The 25,985-nt window shown below is 41.8% G+C and overlaps 1 long non-coding RNA gene across 1 annotated transcript; it reads left to right on the top strand.

Annotated features, from left to right (window-relative positions):
* Positions 1 to 432: 432 nt before the first annotated feature.
* On the top strand, positions 433 to 6,808 carry LOC121663299. Its single transcript, XR_006015593.1, has 3 exons — positions 433 to 992; positions 5,432 to 5,546; positions 6,727 to 6,808. It is a non-coding gene; the product is annotated as an uncharacterized LOC121663299 (long non-coding RNA).
* The last annotated feature ends 19,177 nt before the right edge of the window (positions 6,809 to 25,985 follow it).

A 25,985-nucleotide genomic window follows, 5' to 3' on the forward strand; every position in this document is an offset into this window, starting at 1 on the left:
AGAGAAAGGCTACAGGTGAGCTAATTTTTTTTAGCTTCAATCATTTAAAATGCAGAACTTAGACAATTTATTTAAGAAGACAATACAATCTGCTCAGACCTTGCCTGATATCTTTTCTTTTCTGGCTGTCAGCAAGAAGACATTACCTTACGCCATACAGTCTATTGCTGAGAGACTTTACGGTGCTGTTCATCCCATCCTTTCTTTCCTTCACCTTAATTAGAATTGAAGACTGAAAACGTGTGGCTCTCAGCACTCGGGATATATGTAAATTACAAGGGAAAAACAGCTAAGGGCTTGCCTGCACGTGTTGCACATCAGATAAGATCCTTCCCCTCTGCTATTACAGCGTTTCCACTGCAGCGTGTTTGGCTTCACTAAGATATACAATACCACAAAAGCTATTTATGAACTCTCATATCAGTGCACACACAGTGGTAACAACACAAGACTGTAATAACTGGGAACATTTTGATATGACATTTTACTAAAGGAAACTATTCCTTTGATTTCTGCAGGAAGGGGAGGAGCTACTCAAAAGCTTCAGACCTGTGGTTAAAGCACTGATGGAACACCAGAGCTCTACCTTTGAAGATGAAACGTCATTTTGGATGCTCATTTAAAATTAGGTGTAATCGATTCACTTGCATAACAAAGACAGCAGCTTCTGAGCAAAGTGCTCACCAAAAGGAAATGAAACCGCTGACACAATGTGAAGAGCTGAAAACAAAGTGATGCAGCTAACACACTTCTCTCAGGGACATGGTGCATCTTGATTTTCTTAAATGGTTTCTGCCTAATGCTGTCATGTGAAGGCTCTTCAGAAACCCAGGGATGGTTCTTAAAACATCCAGCTCTGCCTACTGATGCTGAAAGACACTGGGAGACTTCACCTGTCACAGAATCCTCTAAAATTTGTCCCTGTATCAGCTTTTGCTGTTTGAGCAAGATAATAAGAAGAATAATCACTGCCATAGCACTTGATGGCCTTGGTAAGTGAAAAATTGATCAATATTTTTCTTTTCTCCCACCCCCAAGAGAATTTGGCTCTGTTACACAGTGAAAACAATCATTATCTAAATTCCTAGCAAAACAAAAAATTTAAAACATTCTCAACAAAATAATCCATTATTGTTTAAAACTTTTAATTTTAATCAAAATAAAACAATGTGACTAGAAAAGCAATTATACTTTGGATTTTCAGACCAAAAAATCTGACTAATGTCTCATTCATATGGAATGTGATAGGGCCACCAAATCTGCTTTTTCTCTTCGAAGAAAATCTGTCCCACTTTATATCTTTGAAGATTTGATTAACTTAACTTTATGTTTTATTCCATGAAGGAATTAAACTAAGGTAAAATGGCAGCCAATAAACAGAGGCAGCACCAATCCTTGGCAATAACTTGAGCTGATGTGCACTCCTGGTGTTACGAGGAAGGATGCTAGTTCACTGCAACATCCCCCTTCCCTTCTCTTTCCCCCAAACTTATGTTTGTATTTGGCCCCTCGGTGTCGACTGATAATGTTGCATATTTTTTAAAAGTAGTTCTTGTGCTTATAAATGGAAATAATATTTCATCTGGTATAAAAAACCATGCTGAGATAAATACTGCAACTTTATTTTCTTCCTGTATTTTTGTGTTGAATACTGTGCTGTATCTTCAGGGGGTTGAGCTCTTACTTCTAGATCATTTGATATAACTAACCAAATAAACAGTCCCCAAATAAACACATGAATGGAAGCTACCAGCTTTGCTATTAAAAAAGGATATTTAAGTCATATAGTACAGTGAAATAAAACGCTTCAGCTCCTCTCTGACACCATTTGGGAAAGAAGTACTGTGTTAGAGACACACAAGTATCATGGTTATACTTGCCACAATTGTAGCAACTAGGTTTATTGGAGTACAAGACGCCAACAAAGAGTAGCAGAGCCTGTTTTTCAAATTCAAATTGCCTTCAATGGCAATTTTTAGACAGCCGCTTTCAGAACTTCCCCTTTCTTGTTCACCAAATCACTCTTAGACATATTGCAACAGGAGCAAGCAAGTCCTTTTAAAACCATGCTAAGAACATCATTATGAACCGCATCTTTAAATAAATTGTTGTCATCTTTAGAAGGAAGTTCTGGCTGTGAGGTATTCTAATGTGCAAGACAACAAACGGTATTTTGACTTGTAGTTTATGGGTCTTTCCCAGCACTAATGAGGGCAGCCTTCCAGCCCTCCTGCAAGGACAGTGGTGGCTTTTTCTCCTGCTATGGGGGAAGAGAGACTGTGAAACAACATGAGTGCCTTGTGGGTCACAGAGGAAGTTTGGGGTACAGCTGAGCTCAGCTAACGGCACTCCCAGCTGTCAGATCCACCTCGTGAACCAAGCCCAGCAATCACTTCTTCCCGGACAGACTGGTCACTGCTGCTGCCCACAGTGAAATTCTTCAGCCAGATGAAAACTGGAGGGGAAGAGACAAATCTTTGACACCTTTTTGGCCTTTTCTAGCTCTTTACCTTCTGAAGATCTTAAGCACTTGATTATCAATGGTAAACAAGGAGACAGATCAACCCCTCCACTTCAAGCAAGCTGGTTGTGCCAAACAGGCACTGCACCATCACAACAGGAAGTTCTTCTTATGACCTGCCAATGCTATGACACAACAGGCAGTTGATTCAGCAGGATCCTCCTCTTTCCAGATCATGCAGAAACATTGTGAACTATAGAAAATTAAAATAATTGCCTACCTGTAATTCAAACAATCAAAAGGCTCAGATGCTGAGCTGGCCTTGCTATCCCGTAGCACAGTAAAAAACATTTAGTAATATGCATACTGCCAAGTTGTTTATTACTGCATCATATTGCATCCATATCTATCCTAAGCTATCTGTTGCTAGGTGCTGATTTATTTAATAACTTAATGGACTTTGAATATTTTCCAGAAAGGAATACCAGGCCTGAAGGTTATGTTGTTATTTTGTTCAAATGAAGCAATAGCTGAAAAAAACTCTCATGAGTCCTCAGCAGAGGTAGGAAAAATATAATTCTGCATTGTGGCAGACCTTGAAATCAGATCAAACAGCAACTGAGAAGCAGCCTCTTTTGAACTGCAAGAGTAGGTGAAAATAATTATTTACCCTTATGCTCTTAAAGTGAGATTACATCTATCTACACCTTGGAGAGACTGTTTCAGAAAATCATAATCAAATCTTTCACAAGATGTACACTGTTCAGTATAAAATAAATCTTTGAACTGGATGATCTTCGGAGATTTATTCTGTCATACCTTCAGTCCTGTAATTTTGCATCATCGAAGTGAAACTGAAATAACCAGTTTTAGCCTTAGCTAAATGTAAACAGATCTTGTTCTATTTCTGTAGACTGTTTTGCATCAAAATATGTCAAAATATCTTGCAGAGTCCATTAAGTGGCATTCTTTTTGCAGGAGAGGAAGGGCAAATGATCCTCAGAAAACTGTAATGGCCCCCCCGGAAGTCACAGAGCCCTCAGGATGCTCTGTGGACTGGGAGCTGTGGTGGTTGCAGACCACCAGTTCCCTCTTTCGGGTATAAACAAAAGACCTGAGGAGAGTGCTTCTTTTGATGAAGCAAACTTGTGGTTGGTGAGACTACACGCAAGATGAGGTTCGTTATACCTCCCAAAGGCACGCTTTGAAGTCTTCTTGCCTCCACACTGGCATCCTCTTACTGCCCAAGGCAGCTGGTATTCCCCCAAGCACCTCCCTCCCAGACATGGGGGTGGTGGAGCATGACAGTGGAGAAGTCCACTGGAAATTAATTCGTCACATACACTTTGGCACAGGGATGCCCCATGCTGAAGGACCAAGCTGGGCAGCCGGGCAGGCACTGGAGGCATGTGGCAGGCATGGCACTCTGTGCCCAAGGACAGTGGCACCAGCTCAACTTTGTCCATAACTGGCTGAGCAATGCAGGCTCAGCAGGTGGCAGAGCCACAGCTACAGTTGCCATAAATATATAATAAAATCCCACTACTAAATCTAAAGAATGGCACTGCATTTCCCCATAAGACCCTCTGTTTTATTCTGTGCTACTGGATAAGATTTTGAAAAAATAATAAAACAATTATTTGCTGATCTTTTCAGTTTCAAGGCCAAAGCCATACAGTTACAGCTCACTCATGCTCTAGCTCTTCTGAAAAGGGGATGGTTACAGTGAGTCAGGTTACTTTCTAGTCTCTTTTTATAAACATAGCACAGAGGATTCTGAGTCTGTGCATCCTTATTGTTGTGTCAAATAAATGTGATTTTGTTATTTTTATAAAGTTTAAAAAAGCATGAATTTACAAGCTCATGGCAATTTCAAATGACAATCTATATTCACATCTCTGAATATTGTCATCTGTCCTTGAAAACAGGTCTAGCAAGTGCCTGTAAGCAACACGGTGAGCCCAGGTGAGCTAAACACTTGGCAAGAGCTTGAGCAAGTGAATTTTTCTGAAAGTCAAAATGCAGCACCTGCCTTAACTGACCACAGCTGATACAGGCAAAACTCCCTGCTCCATGAGTTTCCCAATATTCCAGCTCCATTTCAAAGCCCCCAAAGTCTTAGAAAACACTCCTGGCCAGTTGAAGGCACTGGTGTCTTTGGGCAGTGTACATGCAGATCTGCACTTTATTTCTCTCTTTATGCATGTTAAACCGTATACAGATCTACCTGTCTGCCAGCTGCAGTGTTCACAGAAAAGTTGATGCAGAGAGCCTGTCTCTTGAAGATCCACAAAGAACCTGCCGGGAAGAACATGAGCCCTTGTCTCTTGTAAGGGGCTAATCTGAAACCACATTAGAGATGGCAGAAAAAACTACTCTGTTTGACTTCTGTGGGTCTTTGAGTAACTAAGGTCTTGCTGCAATTACATGTCTACATATAGTGTTTGTACTCAATACATCTATACAAAGTAGAATATTGTATTACAGTGTTATACCACAGACTAACTTTGGTAAAAAATGGCATCCCTTAATCTGAGGGGAGGCAATAACTCTCAGAACAGGTAAAGCAGAAGGGCTCATATGTTGTACCTTGCATGGAGATCTTGCTGATTTATCCAAGTAAATTCATTTAATCATTTAGAGGGAATGAAGTTAGGTTTTAGAGCAGCCCTAGAGCCCACTGAAGTCATCAGGTACCTCATGGCTTTCTGGAAGCTTTGGATTCAGAGTGCAACAGCTGTTTGAAACCTAAACATGAGAAAACTGAATGTACAAGAACAAATGGGACTGATTGCAACTGCAGATGCAGAGCTTGTGGCAGCTTGGTCTACTGGTACTCAGAGAGTCTAGAGTACAGGATGTGATAGGCTTGGTTTCTGCAAGGAGATGGGGTTAACCTGTCCCTTGCAGGGAGCCCAGCTCCTAGTAACATCTCCCTCACAAACAATTATTTTTCTTTTTCTCTTGCAGCACTGTGTTAGAAGGATGCAACAGAGCAGAAGGCTGAAAGCTCAACTATCCAAGTCTCTCCATCCTAATGCACTCCTGTCGAGCATAGCAGGGCTTTGAAGAAAGATAAAAACAGGTGAAGAGCATTCAAGTGGTAGAATTTACTGCAGAGTTCTGAAAAACAAACTGCGAGACAAAGCATTATATTACATTTTAGACCCTATGCCTGCCACTTCCACCTCACAGGCTGAGCACCTCACCCAGATTCACACTGACATCACACATTGATCCTGCAGGAGGATCCATACAAGCATGAAGGCTGACATAACATTAATTACCCACGCCCATTAGCAGAACCTCTTTTCCTGCACAGCTTGTAGCATCCATAATAATTTTCCAGACAATGCACCAAGAGGTGTAACTGAAACAAAATGCCCTCACATGAGAAGCATGCATAGCACATCATTGTCTGTGCTGCATGTTTAATCACTTTGTGCAAACCCTTGTACGTTTGTGCACCTTTGAGGTAAAAAGTATGAGAAAATCAGCATTACTCTTTTTATGATACAGATACAATTTTCCAAAACCTAATCCTTTGTTAAAAATGTGAAAACAATACAGAGGCTGCAAATGCATTAAAAAGTAAACAGCACAAAAATAAGCCAAGTTATTTACTGCTGGTACAGTTGGATCACAGCCTGGGTGTCACAAATTACAATGCTTTGGCAGATGTAAAAAGCCTTAGCAAGACACTGCATGGTTTTCAGTCTCCTCACCTCACACAAAGCTGAGAGATTTTCTAATGTAGAGAAATAAACCAACACTCATATACACATACAGTGGTGAGATCTTGTATGCAAGTGTAAGCAAACCTTCAGGGCTGGCAATCGGAGATGTTATGAAGCTGCAGATAATGTTGGAGGCAAGTAAAAGTCAGCCCATCTTTATACCTGGCCATGAATACCAATGAGAGGGCTGGAAAATTACTGTGTTGCTGCTTTATACCTGAGACCGTTCTTAGATGCCAGGGAATGTTAAAACAAACAGCTGTGATAAAAGGCTACTCTTTCTGACATAAGAAAAATCAGGAAGAGAAAGAAAAGATAGAAAAAAGCCACTAGAAGACCCTGTGGAATGTGGTGCCTTGCCAGCAATATGAGTCTTCCTACAACTGTAAGCCCTCCTGAACTTAGGAGGTTGTACTGCGTAGCAAACCAAAACCCACTTTCTCTACTTATATAATCCTGAACACTTTCTAAATGTTTTCTTTCATATAGAAAAACCTGAACACTTTCTAAATGTTTTCTTTCATATAGAAAAACCTGGCATTAAAGACTCTGGCAGAATCTTTGAAAAGCTTTTTTCTTTGTCTCTCAAATTCAGCAACATAATGTGTTAAAGGTAAGAAATACTTTATAAAATTAACCTCCTGTCTTCATAAAATATGTTTATAAAAAAACAAAACCCACACCAGTAACTGCTGTCTCAAAAATACATTAAAAAAATTTACACTCTTAAAATTATAAATCAAATGAGACTTCAAAACAAAGCTATAATAATTACTCCATTAATATCACACTTCTAATGAGAATATACTCATTTTTGGAAGTCAACTTTTTTTCCTAAAACTTAAACCCCTTTCTTTCAAAGAACTGGAGAAGTAAAATGCAGTGGGAGAGGCCATAAATGCAAACATTTATGTTTGCATGATCAGCACTATACACCTAAGAGTCACAGAGTCCTATTTGACTAAGTAAGCTTTTCCTGTTGAGCAGGGAGCTCTGGCATCCAGCCCTTGCAAGCAGGGAGCAAGGAGCTCTGACATCTAGCCCTTGCAATCAGCACACCAGCTAGTCATGGCAGGCTATACATGGTCAGACACATTTAGGTATTTCACAAGTTTTTTATGACCTACTGTATGTGTCTGAAGTCATCTGATTCTCGACTGAAATTTCTTACCAGAAACTGCTCCAAATGTTGTAGTTACTTAATTTCCCAAATATAGATCATTTTGCTATCTAATCGTTTGTGTCACACCAAAAACCCATCATGCATTGGAGTGAGAATACACTGTTGAAAGTGTTGATGCTGTTGAAAGATTATATCAAGGGCACAGAGAAACATGATTAAGTTCCATGTCAGTGAGTTCTCTCATTTTTGTATAACACATACAGTCACTGTTTGATGAAAAAAAAGCTTTATTATAATGAAAGGGAAATATCAGCTAAGCAGAAACAATGTCAAGCAGAAGCATAAATCATAGGCATGTCTGACAAACCAATATCATGTAATAAAGTTGCTATGGATGCCCTGAGGCAGAGCAGCACAGGTTTTCCAAGTGTTATGGAAATAGACAATTCAAGGTACATTGCAAATTTGTTCCACATTGTGCTCACCCTCAGCTGGCGTTCAGCATGGTGCTGGCATTGAACCTGTCACCAGCAAAGCTGTAACCGTCTGTTCCCAAGAAGAACCTGACCGAAGTCTGTGAGCTCAGCCATTCAGAAGTAAACACTGCAGTATTCCTTGAATCATGGAAGGCAGTGATGTGAAGGGTTTCACACGATCTTCCCAGGCAGCTAGTGTAGCATCACCTTCATTTTTGAACTCTTTTCTTCTTATCACCATATTCTTCCAGTTTTCAGGTTTGTCATCTTACACTGGTTGTAATTTCCATACTTTTGACTTGATTTAGTTAGCCTAGCTCCCTATGAAAATCAGATTTCCAGGATCAGTCTGTTTATATGTCTGTAATAAACTTCTAATGCTGATTTCAGGCCAACCAGAGAGATACTGGAGATCTCAAATATGATGCGCTCTCTGTGTATTTTGTAACACCAGAGTGAAGGATGCCAAGGTTTTGATTTTCTTGACCAAATAAGTTGAATGAGGCATCCTGTATGTCACTGTCAAAATATTTGACAGAACAAAGGCTGTATGAAAAAGTATGGGAACTGTATAGGATACATGGTGAGAACAGAAAATAGTAGTTTAATTTAGTTTTTTAAAGCCTAGGAATGAAAAGGCTCAAGACCACAGGAAATGGAGTTTCCACAGTATTCTTTGTAGCCACAAGACTTGACATACACACCTTATGAACAAGATAAATTTATAGCAACAGCTATATTTAAGCTAATATTAATGATGTGATTTTCATTATTAAGCTTTATTGTCCTCTATAATGTATGGGATTGCTGCTGGAATCTGAGGGAATTTAACAGTTGTGCTGGGCTGGCCATCTCTGCACAATGCTCAGTAAAGATGCTGTGTAGTGTCTATGTGCCTAAAGGAAACAAGAAAGGTCTGTATATGAACAAACTAGTCCAACAGGGAGAGTCAAAGCCTAACTAATGGCTCCTGGTTAATTTTAATCCCACTGCAACCAGTGGTGGGTCAACACTGAGGATGGCAGTGGTGATGGTTGTGTGAATTGCACTGAGCAGCAGAGCAGTAACAGCTGAACATCAGTCCCAGCTGCACCCAACACAACCATCCCTGTGTCACTTCTCATTCCAGCTCAAATAGTAATTTCCCCGAGAAACGGATTTCTCTGCTTTCAGCAGGAGAGCAAAGAAACCCATCTTTCTTAATACCACTTCTGGGACTTCTGCATTGCAGTTGTTGGAAGAAACTGCTACTTTTAAACCTAAAATTTAATTAAAGCATCTTCAGGATTTTTTCTCCTATAATTTAGTGACACTTCTCTCACAGGATAGCCAGAATTATTTGCAAACTGTTATGGCTACTGCAGACAAAAGAGGTCACCAAGCTGCAGCAGTAGCTGTAATTAACACAGGAGCATATGTCAATACATAATTGACTTCTTAGGGAATTCAAGCAGACACACAACCAAGAGGCTCTGACAAGCTTTTGGCATCCAGACAGCAGCTAGTCCTGCCACAAGCTGGAACAAGAGCAGGAAGAGACTGAGAGAACCAGTTTTTTCTACAAGGATTTTTCTAAGATCATCTTCCCTGGATGCATGGTCACATCAGATCCATGAAACTCACCCTGCTTAGGGATCCTGGATTTAGGTGAGCAACAGTGATGCAGAATTTCAAAGCCTTTCCTCTTGCTCTTGGCCAGACAGCAATTATTTACCATGGCACGAAGGCCAGGACTGCACGACTAGGTATGATGAATATGGGCTGCAGCTACCAAGATGATAGATTGTGGCATTGGGTTGGAATACAACATCTCAGCACAAATAGGAGCCTTAGGCAGTCATACAAGGAATCTGGAAGGAATGGGCTTGGAGCATGACTTTTTGCCCATGAGAGCCATGTTAACTGCACAGAGGGAACAGCTCTTCTTTGAGAAGCAAGCTAACAATTGCATTTTTTTCTCTGCAATTAGTCCTGATAGTGATAGGCATAGTCCACTGCCCCCCTGATCAGAAACACAGAAGGTCACTATAGAAGAAAGTTAGAGAGCTCAGACAGATGCACACGGTATTTTGCAAGGGTGGGACACCAAACATCTCTATTCTGAAATGAACCATAAGGTGGCACTGCTTTAAAACATTACCTGAGAGGATTTTCCCTGACATTTTCTATGCTCTACAAAAACCCATAGAGCTCCCACTGAATTTAAGTGAATAAAGTCATCCTACAGAAACCTCAGTGATACAGTGAGAGTGCACATCATTGGCATATGTACTTTCACATATATTATTTTCTCAGAAATTGCTAAGTTTTGTTTTGAAAACCAAAATGCCTCAGATACTTTTGTTCAAGCACCACAACACCCATTTCAAAATTTGTTTGTGTGTGTAACAGCCAGACCTGTCCTCTCTTTACACAGCCTCTGGCATGTAAGACCATAAAGATTCTGCTCTTTTTCTGTGCATGGCAACAAGCCAACCAAGACACTTCTAGCAAGTAATTTTCTGGTTCACATCTAATATGCAGGACAAGCTGTCAGGTAAAAACAGTCTTCGCAAGAGTCACAGGAAATTCATAGTGGTTATGGTAAAATGAACTACAGAGATACCGTGTGTCTACTAATTTGTGTTATGTTAGACCTGGCCACCATTTTAAATTAATGGTGAAAGGGACATAAAGCCACCTATACAAAGGAGATTACATCAGTCTGAAAGAGAATAGTAGAAGAGTGTGATTCTTAACAAACTTCCTGAATGCAAAGATAAGGACCCTACTGAATCTCCAAATCCCATGGGCACAGAGAACCAGCTGCTGGCTGTGTGTCAGGGTACAGTGTCAGTTTTACATAGCACAAGAAAAATAAATGGGTCAGAAAATAAATATTCACTGACTGCAGAACCTCCTGTTGGGTTTTCATGTAGGAGCCTAACTGATCTGAAAATAGCAAGGCCATGAGTTCAGGTCTCCCTTGATCTTCTGTATCCAGCCAGTCTCCCGCCCTGCAAAGAACTCCTCGGTTTTCAGGCAGTCCTTTACTATAAACAGTGCAAGGTCTTTAAACCACTGTTATTTTTGCAGTCTCCACCACAGAGTATGGCTCACCCACCTCCAGCTACCACATGCTATGCAGAAGAACGAATTAGGGACAGAGAGCAGAACTACCTGAGCTTATCTTCAGATATTTTCTTTCTTACAGGTACTTTTGATCTAGCTTTACATTCCAGCAGTGACCTTGCACTGGCACCCTTTCAGCCAATGGACTAAAGTGTTCAAAAAGCCAGTGAGATGATGGATAGGCCACAGACCCCTTTCCAAGTGCACTGCATGGTAGAATGATAAACCATTGTCAGATTACAGACTGACTTCAGGACGTGCAATTGCCAGTGAATTGACCCAGGCTGCATGTTGACAGACAAACAACATCTATTCATTGATGCATCTCTTTGGATTCCTCTATTCACTCTGCCCATGGAGCAGAAGACACACTCAATACACAGCCTGGCAGAATACAAAGCAGTTCAGTGAAACAGCTGGAGAGACACCAGAACTGTCCACGCACATCAACACAAGGATGTTCTCACTTACTATGACCTTACTTGCATTTCAAATGGGAGAATATGCTACTTCATACCAAGAATGTAAAAACAGATCTCATCAGAGTGTAGTGACTCAGATGATTTTGAGTTGATCCCTACCATTCTGGCAAGGTAATGGGAAGCTTATTTCAACTGCAGTTGACTGAAAAACCTTCTGTGCATTTAAAAACCAAAAGACAGTGATAGTGGGAGACAGGAGGATGGATGAACTTGTGAATATCAGCATTCAGAGTTAATAAGATTCTACCAGTAAGGTTCATATGATGAGTTTTAGTCTTTTTTTTCCCTATTTTGATCATCCAAGATAGTCTTTATTTCAAATATCACCACAGGAGCAGTAATTAATTCAAATGAAGTGGGATTTTCTCTAAATGAGCAAGAAAAATGTTCCAAAACATCCTGAGCTTCAAACCTTAACAAAAAGAGAGAAGTATTTCTCTTTAAAACTTTAAAATACAACTTTTAGCGAAAAAAGACCTTTTTCTTTCTTTTTTTTTAAGTCAGCAAGTATACTGCTGGAAAGATGTCCCACTGGCTCTCTTTGACAAGCAGGCTATCAAATTCTCTTTTTCTGTCCCCAGTCATAGCTAACTGAAGACTACCTGGAGCAGTGAGAAGCTCTTGTATCCACTTGACTTTTATTGATCTTTTTTAGGTGGACACTAACAGCAGTGACAAAACTGGAGCCCAAACATTAAATACTATTAAATCCTTTGAATCCAACACAGAAGCACTTCAATTATACCAGCTTTCTGTTATCCCAGATGAGGTCATGATTCTTAATGCTCATCGTATTGAATATTCCTGCCATATTCTGAAAGCTAGATTATCCAAATTATCCTTTGTGTCACATGGATAATTGAAGTTTATACATTTCATGCAAAACAGGTTTTGTACCTCATTAAACAGACCTGTCTGCATTTCCATAATGTAATTCCTGAATATAATCTGTGCAGTTTACATGCTCATGACTGGATAGCATGATTATAGTAACTATAGGGTAAACTGGGATTTAAGTCAGGAACTTATAGAAACCCACAAATCTAGTGGTAGGGCTCCAGCTTTGGAAGCAGATTGATTTTCTGTGCTCTGAATAGGCACGCAAAACGACACCATTTTGTTGCATTATTCAAGCTGTTTAGCTGAACAACATTTTACTCATGTCTAACTTACACTGGCACTAATCATCACTTGTTTTTAGCAAGAGAGAAAGTCCAGAAGGCAAATAATACACAGCTCAATTAGTTTAAGCTAGTACTACAAAAATGTGTCACGCAGATGCTAATTCTTAGTCTGTTGTAGCAATGCAGGGTACTTAAACAGACTAAGTTCAGCATGCGAGTTCACATACCCCTTTTTTAGATACAGGTGAGGACTACACAGAAATTCTCAATATTAATTCAATCCCATGTGTTTACCCCAAACACAGAAGTACCCAACAATACGGAGGCAACAGACTTACTATAAGACACACAACCGAAGTCTGAGGGAAAACCAAACATTTCACTCATTGACCAGCCCATCCTCTTGAGAAGAGCCCACAGAGAGCATAGGAAGGTTCACAACTGTCAAAGTATAACAGGAGTCTCCTTCCTGGGTAGCAGCATGTCCCCCTAGCTAACAGAAAATTCTCAAATACAGCACTTGTGATAACTGGGACATTGCCTGCCCCTTTGTTTTCAGGAAAACAGGTGAAACATTAACCTAATCCAGCACTTTAAATAATTTTTGTCCCTCTTTCACACCTCATTATGTGAAAAGCATCCTAGCAATACAAGATAGCTGAGAGAGAGATGTACCCAAAGTCCTGTACACAAGGCAATGCCATGCAAAGGTGATGGCTCTGAGGGGCCTTTCGAGAAAGAAGTGGGAAAGTGGGGTGTAGTGAAAGGAGAGGGGGAAGAAATAAACTGACACCTGCTTCAGCCCACTGACTGCAGAGAACATGGACCAGTAGTGAAAGCCAGAGAAGGGGACAAGAGAGTAGCCATGAGGGAATCAGGAAGAGCTACACAACCACATAGCAGGAGACAGGGACCAGAGCTAAAGAAGCCAGACGTAGAGCCTCGAGATAATTCTGAAAGGATGCAACACTGGTGGATGCACCCCAAGAGGACAGCAGTATGACTGAAGGTGGAAAGCAGCATTTGTGGGAGCACCTCCTTTGGAAGGAGAGCAAAAATGGAAGTGCCCACAGAAATAGTTACCGTGGAGCTACCTAAGGTACAGAAAAAATGGCCTTTATAGCTTCTGAAACAATGTTACTGCGAGCAAATTAAACTGATCAGCCTTTCTTTCTGTGAACAAGTTGAGGTGTCAGGCTCTAGAGCTCCAAGAAGGTGAGTAGCAATGCACATCAGAATCAGCCAGAATACAGCTAGTGAGTTTTATGCCATTTAAAATGCCTCAGAAGGGTTTTTTCATGGATATTTCAATATGCAGATACTTAATTTGATCAGAAACTTAATTATCTGTGTCCTAGTTCTTCAGTATACCTAAGTATTTGTCTTACAAGATACTACTCCCAATGAATCTCTATATTTATGCTATATAAATACATATATAAAAGTCTTGAATTATGTTCAGTGACAGCTGATCAAAAAACATTAGTACTTCCAGTAAAAGAAATACCTTATGGTGTTTGCATCGGTAATCCTGACTAGATTTTCATTTTTACCTTAGCTTTTTATTCACAAAAGATCCTCCCCTCCAAAAAAAAGTTATTTTATACAGCTAGAATTAGTTTACAGACTTCACTTGAAAAACTTAATTCATCATCCCGATTTCTACCCTTTAGTGGTCAATGTATTTCGACACATCCTGCTCTTAACCATAAATCCACCTGTGGGAAGGCAGTTTCCATAGAGGTGCCTAGCTGAAGTTGTGTTTAGCTCTTTGCAGGATTAAGCCCTATGAAGCAGAAGTAGCTTGCAATACAGAGGAGGTCAGAGTACAGTAATTCTCTACATGAGGCTGCAGATTATATCTCATGTGGCAGGTTGCCAAGGAGCCTCTAGGAGCAGAGAACAAATACAGATGGGAGGAGGTGGATGCAGCAAGGGTAGAATTACACTGAAATGGCATTGGCTGCAAAGTGTGACAATAACAAGCAGTAGGAGAGGACAAAGACCAGGACCTACAGTGACCAGGAAAGGAAACTCCAGCAGAAATAGCAGAAGAGTCCTTGAAGGTCCCAGCAATACTTCCTCCAATGGCTGAATTTTCACACCACAGCTCTGTCAGGCATCCTCAGCCCCAAACCACCCACTTCAGCTGCTCTCTCCTCCCAATTATTGCCCAAGGCCCACTCCTCGCATATTCTGCAGGTGCTGTCCCTTTCCCCTTTCCCTCTCCTCCATCCTTCTTTTCAAACTGAGTTGTGGGGAAGGAGAAATCACATGAGAAAAGTCCGAAACTGCTAAACAATCTATAAAAAACCCCTTAGTAAGCTCAGTGATAGATATAAAAATTTCACAGCTTTTTCCTGCAGAATCATTCTGCTATTTTAAACTTGCACTGGTTTCCCAAGCACTAGTTAGGGAACATTTCTTTGTTCAGGAGAGCACTGATGCATGTGCCTACACAAGTGGATGCTTTTACAACACAGCAACTTAGAAAGGCAGTTTCCAGTTGTCTTGGATAAGACAGTAATTTAAAACTATTGGTTTTCCACTTAGCTTCTCTGGCAATCTTTGCACAAGAAAATTTTCTCTCTTTCCCTCCCATGTACTGTAGTGATAATACATATTTACATCACTTCACGGTGGTGTCATGAGGATTCATTAATGCTTATAAGCACTGTGAAGATGAGAAGTCCTACAAGAAGTAAGTTACATCAAGGCAAGGGGTTTTTAATGCACACTCAGCCATGTGGTATCTCTCCTTTTCCACCACCCTCATTAGCATCTCTAAAACTGTTTGCCAAAATCTGTCCTGTGGAGCAGCCACAGCTGATCACTGTATTGGCCCAGGGGACACTGAACCATTCAAATGAGTAAGGTTAACAGTGCTGACCTCAAGCACAGCAAAAATACTAAGAACATACATACTTTAAAAATTCCTACAGAAACAGTGCCAAGGAAGAAAATGCGCTTATGAAATCAAAATGGGCCCCAGAAGCAAGAAACAAGTGAACTGATTGGGGAAAGTATTACTTTTTCTTCATTTGATTCAATGCCATGATTGCCTATGATTTAGTGATTTGTGTCTTCCATTTCTAAATTGTATTCTGTCTAAATATAGTTATCACAGAGAACAGAAAACCCAGCCTGAACACCTGGGCACTTGCTACAGGCAGGCTATTCTGGAGGTGGTGGATCAGCATACCAGAACCAGCATTCAAAAACCACCTCCAGTGTGCTCAGCATTGCTAAGAATAATGACACCAGCACTTGGTTCATCAGGCAGCTCCTCTGCCTCTCCCCTGTCCCACTTCACACATGGAAATCTGGTCCACATATAGTCCCTGGACCTAGAGCTGGAAATGGGAGCTGTCTGGCTGACTTCTCAGGTACAGATAGTCATTTTTCCTCTGTCCCCACAGTGCTACAGTCTGACAGTCCTCCCTCATATACTCATCCAAATTCGCTGAGGAACCACAACTGGGAAACCAGAGCAGGCAGGGCAGGTTCCAACAAACTTGAGCTGGCAGCTCTCGAGGACATATGAAGTGAGGCACAGCTACCCCACCCAAACATTAATGTGTTTATTCCCCGAGCATTGGGATCTATCCTGGCTCCATCAGCTGTGCACAAAGGAGGCACATGCACCCTTTGCAAGTGCTAATAACCTGTGTTACTCTTACAGCGGCATTCTTACTGCACTGTTTCCTATGCCCAGCTTGTCAAAGCACCAGCTTGCTCTCTCCTGACAGCAGTTCTAAAACGGTATACCCGTACCTGAGAGACTCTAGCGAAAGAATGTCATAGGGGATCCATAATTCAACATCAAGCAATGCAAAAGTAGGTCAGGACACATGCTGGCACTGCCCCGAGCCCACCTGGGGTCAGAGTGACTGCGGTGTCAGGGACAAGGCTCAACCCAACTGCAGCTGCCCAGGACTCCTGCAGGCAGCTGCTCTTCCTCCGTGCATGGGTCAGCAGCAAGACTGACAGCTTCTATGCTCTCTGCCTTGTACTGCTGGATAATGGGGCCCAGGGAAAAAAAAGGATTTTAGGCAGCATTGAGGAACTCCAAAGATTTAAAGAGCTGGCAAAGAGAATATGGCCAATTGTAAGTCTGAATGTTGGTATGAAACAGGAGACTTTATATGATTTCTGCAATTCTAGGAAACTTTTCTTTAATGAAAACATTCCCTCACCACCTGTCAAGAATAAATATAGGCAAAGAAAACAAGACAATATTGAACTAGAAGGAAGGATCTTGCAAAACATCAGAGCTGATTCATCCCTTCCCATTCCTCCCCCCATCCTACTCCAGGCACCATGCCGAGAATACAGTAACTTAACTTGCCTGGGGATTTACATTAGGTTACTATCCACTACCAGGGACTCCAGATTCCTTTATTCTCCACCACTGCTGTGTTTCTATAAGAGAGTACTGAATTAAAGTAACTTCACCTTTTTCTTCAGTTATTCAATTTCTGTAGAGTTTGGCAGCAGAGGTGCCAAGTACAAAAGTCTTGACTACTCAGTCCCACCCCTAGAACTGGTATGCCAGTGTATTAGGATATAAATCTGTCATTTTTGTCTCAACATGCATGAATTACCCGAGTATTATATATGTAGATACACATTCTCACTTGCTAAATCTGCACTCCTACTTTTTAGGATCTGAAAACAGTAGTTGAAACAAGTCACCTGTTGTAGGACTAAGTTAAAAACTACTCTTCGATAAAAAAACCCTCTTGAATCACACATTAAAAAAAAGAATGATAAATAACTATCAGAAAACTAAGGCTTCTATTATCACCCAAGACTGGGGACATTTTACTCTTCACAGCTTCAACTCATTCCACTCAGTTTCTGCAATGACAGCACTCGGGACTGCAGCCTAGAAAGCTCTCTGGCTACACTTTTCCCCAGTAATTTAAACAAATTCAAATTTATTCATGTAATATAACACTCATCACCCTTCAGAAGGACCTTTTCCCTGCTCTTTTCTCTCATTCAGTTAGTCTCATGCTCAGCTGCCCTCCTGTGCAGGTGTTCTGCAAGCCACAAAAGCCCAGTTTGCCCAGACAAGTAGCTGACCCAGCAGCAGCGAGTGGTGCTGAAAACCTCAACTTTCAACATCAGAGAACAGAAAAAAGAAAATATCATTGAGTCCAATCTTTGACTGAACATCACCATGCCAACTTAAGTATATCACTAGTGCCACATCCAAGTTGTTTGTTGAACACCTCAGGGATGGTGACTCAGCCACTTCTCCGGCCAGTCCATTCCAATTTTTGACAACATTTTCAATGAATAAATTCCTCATGATATCCAACCTGAACCTCCTCTGGTGCAGTTTGAGGCTCTATCTTCTTGTCCTGTGCTGGTTGCCTGAGAGAAGAAGCTGACCCCCACCTGGCTACAGACATTTTCAGATGGTTGTAGAGAGTGATAAGGTTTGCTCTCGAGCCTCCTTTTCTCCAGGCTGAACACCCCCAGCTCCTCATACGACTCACTCTCCTGACCTTTCACCAGATGTGTTGCCGTTCTCTGGACACTCCAGCACCTCAGTGTCTTCCTTGCAGCGAGGGGCCCAGAACTTGACACAGGATTTGAGGTGTCACCTCATCAGTGCTCAGCAGAGAGGGACAATGACTGCCCTGGTCCTGCTGGCCACACTAAATGTAAAACAGGCTCTAACTCTCAGGAAGATCCAAATAGATTGAATCTAAATGATAAAAATGCAATGGAAAGTATATCTCTTAAGGCTTAAACATAAAAAGCAAGAAAAAGGATAAAAAAGTCCCCTTTATTTTTGAGCAAGTCAATATTTATCATACATCTACTCACACTCATTATCTCAAGTAGGCCAGTAACAAAGGTTTGCCACCAGGGGATATGTCCTTTTTAAACAGTTAATGGAGTTTTAATTGATTGTGTTACCTGAAAGTATATCTTGACAAAAAGTAAGATAATTGAAATGCATTAAAAAGCGTGTTTATTCATCTGTCCAGAAATAAGCTGGAAAAGACAAAGAGACCGTGTAACAGAACAGTTTTTAGAATGCCTGAAAAGAATGGAGAACTACTAGGAGACTTGCAAATTCAACTACTGGTATGAATAATTGTATGCTAGCAAATGCCCAAGATGAAAAATAATAAAAAAAACCAAAAAACCAAACCAAACCAATAAAAACCAAAATCCCAAGAAACAAACAAACAAAAGCCACCAAAACCAAAACCCCCCACCAGATATATATATACTAACTAATTTACAAAAAAAAAAACAGACAAAAAGTAGAATATCTGAATCAAACTATCAAGAATTAATACCGTATTGCTGTTGAGGAAAAAAAGTGTTTCTTTTTCTCCTGCAAAAGACTGATTTCCCATAGAGAATAAAGAGACTTAAGCCTTTTTTTCTTTTTTTTCAAATAGAGGTCACTTTTTAATGGGAATAATAATATTTTCATCACAAATATAGTCTCCTGATTTTGTTTGTTAGGTATTTTTAATAAAAACCTAATTTTCTATTAAAAACAGCTTTGATAAGAATAATATGGGCCAGTGAAGCATTTCCTTTTATGATGGTTTCTGGCATTCAAGGTCAGGTTCAACTACATTAACTTACATTACAGTGGCTTAAGATCAATTGCTCAGAAGCAGGAAAACAGTGACCAAAGAGCCAGCGTCCTGATGCCACATGAGATCTGTAAAATGCACAGATGTTGTAGCAGGGCAGAAAAGGGGAGCTTTAGCCATTTTTACCTTACAACTGGAGACTATCAAAACTTCTGAAGTTTTACTTACTCTTCAATCAGCTCATCTCTCCCTTTTTTCCCCATGCCTATTTTTTTCATATATGTTTTTTAACGTTAAGATTTCATTGTCTTGTCACTAGGACAACATTCCAGCAGTGGAGAACATATAGAGGAAAATATGTTAACTGGCCCTTCTCTGTGTTTTTATGCTAGAATGTGCCTTGTCTCCACCTCAGAACAAGAGGAAAGGGAATGTTCATCCAGGCACAGGCAAGCTTTCGAGAAACATGCAACCAGCCATTCTGACCTACCACTGGCCTGAATGGGAATCTTGGACAAAAGAAATTACTTTAGTCAAATCTTTCTGGTTTTAGTTCAGTGAAACCAACATATTTAAGAGATCTTAGCTTTCCTCCATTTATTTTCCCTCACAATTTCAATCTCAAATTATGCACACATTCTCTGAGACAACACAGACTCATAAAACTTTTCTCAGCTGACACACTTAATCAAAGGTATGACTCCAACAGGTTCAATATCTCACAAGCAAGCTCAGCAGAAAACAAAGCTCAGTTCTGTGTTGCTAGATGGTAAGGAACATACTGGTTCATATTAAATCCATGCCTGTATCTTGGTTGGAACAGTGGCCAACAGTGGATGTCTTGGGAAGACTCCCATGACTAGAATAACCATGTAATGCTGCTCCCTAGAATACTTTCCAGCTGCTGGAGATCTGCAGGTCAAGGGGTTTTTGAGCCAGCAGTGTTCATTTTATCCTCTGGGGAATATTCTGTGTGAATTTGAATCCATGGAAACTCATGCTCCCCCCAACACCCAGTGGCCAGGAATCTCACAGCTAAATGCAGAGCACATTCTTCTGCTCTGAACTTGAGGGTCCTGATGGTTTCATTCGATGGCCCCAGTTCTTTTGCTGACGGAGACTGAACAATCTGTCACACTCTGATTCTTCCTCCCCATGTCACTTATGCCTTGCTCTCCTCTGCTTATCAACAGAGGTGGCAGATGAAAGTATGACTGGTAAGACAGTTGAAAGCACACCAGTCATTTACATGCCATTTTAGAAAGTGAACCGAGGGACTTTGATACATAAACCCCATTGACTTTCCATTACATTTTGATTCCTTATTGCCCACCCTCAAAGAAATTTACTCTAGAATCTTAAGAAAATAAATTTTAGGATAGATTTTAACTAGATGGTAGATATATTTGAGATATCCCATTGACATTTCTTTATACCACAATGACACTTCTAGCTTAAGACTTCTAAAACTGCAGAAAATTCACCCTATCTTTTAAACATCCTAATTTACATAGCTGAGCAGAATGAAATATCCTTCCATCATCTACTGTCTGCCACACCACTGCTGAGCCTGAAGTCTCATCTTCATTGCCTTGGTCCCCTTTATATCCTTGCTACTTTCAAGTCTTTTCAAGCACTGGAAAATTTTGACTCCATTTTGGTCTGGTTTTGCATCATGGATGCAGAGATGAATCCTACTGCTAATCAGCTGAATCACCATAAAAAACTACAGCAGAGGCAGTGATAGGAAAGATGAACTCCTAAGCAAAGAGGAGTGCTTGAGGTAAAGGCAGGAAATCCTCTCTAGACCTTCAAAAACGATGCTGATGTTCCACTGAACATCACTTGCACATCATGTGATCTTTTGGCCTTAAAACTTAAACACCTGCAAGCACTTAAGTTCACTACAAATTCCCTAAAATCCACTTAAATTCACCCCAGTCACAGCCTGCTCAACTGTAGAAGAAATCTTCGACTGTCTGTCTGTCCTGCTCCTCCCAAAGGCCAGAGACCCCTGTTCGAACTGCCACTCTGCTGTGCTTGAAGCAAGGGACTTCAGTGCTTCCTCGTGCCAGGGACATTGGCCTGTGTCTTAGCCAGTTAAATTGACTGCACGTTAACTCGGCTAAATCTAATGCTTAAGTAAGTTATCTGTTGTCATGGATTTAACTGCTAACACATTTTGTATTCCCTGAGGGTATTCAAAATAGTAGAGCCTCTAAAATAGCTGAAAAGGAAAATCTCTGTATTACCTCAACCCTTACCTCAACCAAATTTAGTCTTTGACTGACAGTATTAGATATCATTTGAAGGCACTCTCTGAGCAGCTAAGGATACCAAAAGGGCACGTTTCTTCCCCACTCATTCCCATTAGCACAAATTGTCCCAGTTTTTGCCCAACAAGTTGTAAAGACCAGACAATGACAACTTGGTAAAAATAAAGGCATCATTCTGCTCAAACACCTGATGAATAAATTTTATAGCAAGATACAGCACTGTTCTGTACCTGGCAAGGTATATTCGTCCCTCCTCGCTACTTTATTAATTAAACAGAACATTAATAAGCCAGACAGTTTCCTTTCCTTCCCCATTAGTACTTGCAAGAGTAGTTACTGATTACTGAGTATCAGAGCCCAAACCCACCTAAGAGTATTAAATTATACATAATAAAAACAGAAGTAGCGCACAATTTCATCTTCATTACAGACTTTGTTTAGTCCAACCTGGATTTTCAGTATATTCTGCTCATACTAATTTCTTCTTTTCGTTGTTCCTAAATACTAATTTCTTGTTGATGTATTTGATTTTCATTAATTTCCAAGTGTAAGTACATATTGCCTGAAGAAATAACACCATCAGTATTTGACATGTGAATTTGTTTACCCCAGTGGAAATGAACAAGGTACACAGAGCTGACATTCAAAGAGGTAATATAAGCAGACAGAAGTGAGAGTTTATATCTAATATGGACTTCAGTGATCTGGTGAAAGACTGCTGAGACTGAATAAATTAACTCCTAATATGGTCAATTAAGACATGTAGGTCATCTGGCAAGAGAAACTGAGAGAAACAAATCCAAAGAGACGAGATTGCTGAGGTCTGGAGAACTGGCTTCCCATCTGTTACCTGGAAATGTCGTCTGTCCTCTCTGTTACTGCATTCCTGCAAGGTCTAATAGACAGCTTGTCTCCATTAACTATAATGCCAGTCTGTTGTATTTCAATGTCCAGGAAGGAGGAAGTGTACAAAAATAGGAAAACAACCCCAGGGATTTTGCTCCTGCTTATATATGCATTAGTATTTTCTTACTAATAAGAAACTGAGTGAAAAGAGAGTGGCATATGGAAGAAAAAGAATCAGATCTTTCATGTGGAATGAAATCAAGTAGATCAACCTCAGTCGACATTAGTTACACACGCAGCTGCAGCACCTATGTATTACACAACAGGGTTCTTACAAGCAACAAAGTACTTGGACACGTCTATGACATCTATGTCATCTCTAACTATTTTGAACAGCTTGAAGAGCAAAGAGAAGCAGTGGTGGCCAGGAAGATCTGTACACACAGCCATCATGCTTCTGGACTCTGAAAAGAGCGTGTAGAGACCAGGAAAGGGGGGGACTCTGTCTGGAAAGATCAATCTCCTATAAAGCATCTCAAATACAGTGTTAGGATAATAGTAATCATTGACCTCACTAGTACTCCAAGGATTTTAGAAAGTGATCCCTTTGTGAAGAACAGGTTGGACACAAGCAGCTGGAGGAGCCAGAAGCGGTGGTAGGCAGAGGCGGGCACTTGGTAAGAGCTGTTGAGCTAAGCTCCAGGCCCAGCAGAGGATCCTGAAAGCAGCAGGCTGGCAGAGCATTGCTACTGCCCATCCTTCCCTGTCCATGGTGCTCTCTGTGCCATACTGCACAGCCCTGATGCAAACAGTGCCAGATCTCACTTAGCCTGGGCTGCTCTGCATTCCTCCACGGACTTTGGCAGGGACCTCAGGAATACATGGAGGGTTGTCTGCCTAAAATGTGCTTCTGGACCTGTGAGCAAAAGTGCAGAGGGTGTTGCACAGAGCATTGCTGTGTCACTCTTGAAGCCCCAGGACTGCCAGCCTCTGCATACAACTGCTGGCCTGGGGTCACCGGCACCTGAGGGAGCTCAGTGACTGACATGCAGGGAGCAGGCAGGCTCCTCGGGGAGATCGACTCACCTGAGGAGCCAAGGGCTCAACTTAGGGAAAGCCCACCCCCTCCACATAACTCAAGAGCAGCTCCCCCTAGGCACTAGCATTTCACTGATTCCACCCATCTTCACAGGTCTGTTTACTCTACATTACACTTGAAATTCAGTACATCCCAAACAGAAAGGGCAAGGACATTATTTCATGTCTCCATCAACAAACTCCAGGTTTTTGTTAAGGAGGCACCCAAAACAACCTTTTTCCTTATTGCTCCTTTATGAGCACAGATGGCATTGGAAAACATGAACCAAATGGAAAGTGTAGATTTAACACAAAGTTCTTGACCCATACTAAACCCTGTGCAAATAAAAAGCTTGAGCTTTCCAACTCAGTGGCCCAGCTCTTATTTATTTACTTACTTTTGAAGCAATCACTGAAGCATAAACTGCATTTAGGGACAGCAAATCAGAGGGGTCTCAAATGTTAGGCTTCCTCTTGTTGGCCATAAAATCATATGACAGGGGAAACAATAGAAAAACAGGGGTTTCCTCTGTGTTTTATGTTCCTTTCTGACAGATATAAGAGCAAAAACGGGGATGCTAAGATGGAAATGGTAGAAAATCCTCTGGAACAGCAGAGAATAAAGAGGAGACAAAGCAGTTAACACTGAGGTTTCACACTCCACCCTAGAGAGCCATGACATTAAATTAATTTTACTGTTGATTGCCCACATAACTACTGTTTTTCCAGGACATGCTAAGGACTCTATGAACTCAGTGAGGAAGGCTGCCCAGTGGGATGCCTAAAGTAGGATCGGAGCACTCCTGATTCAAAGTGAGAGCTGCAATTTCTTTTTATTTCTTCCTCTATTTGTCCAAAAGGAGATTTCCTTTCTCAGATGATTTGTCATGCAGCCTTCATTAGCACTAAGGTGTTGATTTAAAATTAGGAATTATAAATTTTATCACTTTTAAGCTAAAGTTAGCTTAGTTTAACTTCTCTTGGTAGTACTCAATTTGTTGTGTACAGCAGAAGAATTTAGCACAGGAGGCCCATAAATCACACAGAGGTCAGTCTGTGATGGACGGCTCACCAAAATGCAACACAAAACAGGCTGGCAGCATAAACCAACACTCAAACCCCGATTCAGCCCTTGAGCAGCCACAGAATTAGGTATGAAAAAGAAACAAGGCTCAAATACCTTGTATCCACAATCCCCAAGGTAATTTCACCCTTTTATAAACACTTAATTTCAAATCTTGACTACCTCTGCATTTCCACTCCTTGTAGCAAAGGACTGTGATGGGCAGTGGAAGAAGTTAAGATTCAAATAAATCATTTGTTCCATGTAATTCACAATGAGAGGATAGAAATAATCAGCTTTCTCTTAACCAGCTTGTCCAAACCGTATAATAAACACACAATAATTAACACTAAGTGTAAATACTGCTATTTGTAAAAGCGATTAGCAATATCAGGCTTAGGGAGTCCAGCTAAGTAGAGGGTTCCTCCCCAGAACAAAGAGAAATCCTAAATCATCTTGTTTGTTCTGTGTTGCCTGGGCTCTGCCAAACCAAGCACGACCACTGGAACCTGGATCTGTGGCTCAGAAGTGCTGAAGAGAACCCCAGGCTCCAACCACCTCATTCACCACGAAGCGATGGAAGAGACTTCCTATGCCTTTTATCATGAATTTTTAGAGGTGTCTTACTACTCCAGTTGTCTGGGCTACTGCACACTTAGGCTAATGGGCCTAAGGATGTAACAACAGAATTTGGAAAGATCACACAAAATGGGAGCAAGACAGGAACAACAACGGGACAAAAGCCTGAGCAGTTACGTGATTCACTCTTTTGATAACGTGCCTTCAACATTGGTACTATCCTGTTACAGCCTGTTTCATGATGCAGCCCAGGTCTACCTAGAAGGGAAGCTTGCTTTTTTGGAAGGAGCAGTGAAAATTGTGATTGGAGCTGAGTGTCAGGAAAAGGATCCCTACTGACTTTAATAACCTTTGGTTGCAGCTCCAAAGTGGGGTCTGGTGTGGATACCACGCTCTCCTCGGCTCAGAGCTTCGGGGTATTTTTCTACACCTTTTAGCAGTGCCTTCGGCAGTCACGAGAGCGTTGCGTCCTCCTGCACACAGCACCACCAGCGCCGCTGCCTAGTGTGGATGGAGAGCTGTTCCCTTCGCCCAAGTCTATCCGTGCTCGAGATCTCGCAGCCAAGGGATCGTCTGCCGCCGTGCAGGGAACAATAGCGGCGGGGAAAGCCGCCGGCCGCCCAACCCGCCGCACGGCCGCCGCTCCCGCCCGTAGCCCCGGGCTGCTCCGGGCGCTCGGCACTCGCCCCGCGCCGCCGTAGCTGCTTTGGCAGCCACCGGCGGCGGCCTGCGGGGAGAACCCGCGCCCCGGCTCTCCGCCGCCGCAGGCATCCATGGCAACTCCGACCGTAGCACGGCCCGCCCGGGCAGGCAAAGTTTGCCCGCACCTGGGACCGCGCCCCTCGGACCGCGCCCCTCAGACCGCGCCCGCGGCTCCGCGCCCCGCCCGCCCTCACCGGCGCAACTGCCCCGCGGGGCCGCCCGGCGCCGAGGCGCCACCTGGCGGGGCCCCGGCGCACCCGCCACTGCCCCCACTCCCGTCCCCCCCCGGGTGGGCGCCCGAAGCTGGACGGCGGCCCCGTGCTCCCGGCGCCGCTCCGGCGAGCGCGATGCTTACC

The sequence above is a fragment of the Corvus kubaryi genome, unplaced genomic scaffold (genome assembly GCF_017639235.1).
Source record: "Corvus kubaryi isolate FWS band 111438036 unplaced genomic scaffold, C.kubaryi_AGA036_p1.0 129, whole genome shotgun sequence".
Classification (NCBI taxonomy): domain Eukaryota; kingdom Metazoa; phylum Chordata; class Aves; order Passeriformes; family Corvidae; genus Corvus; species Corvus kubaryi.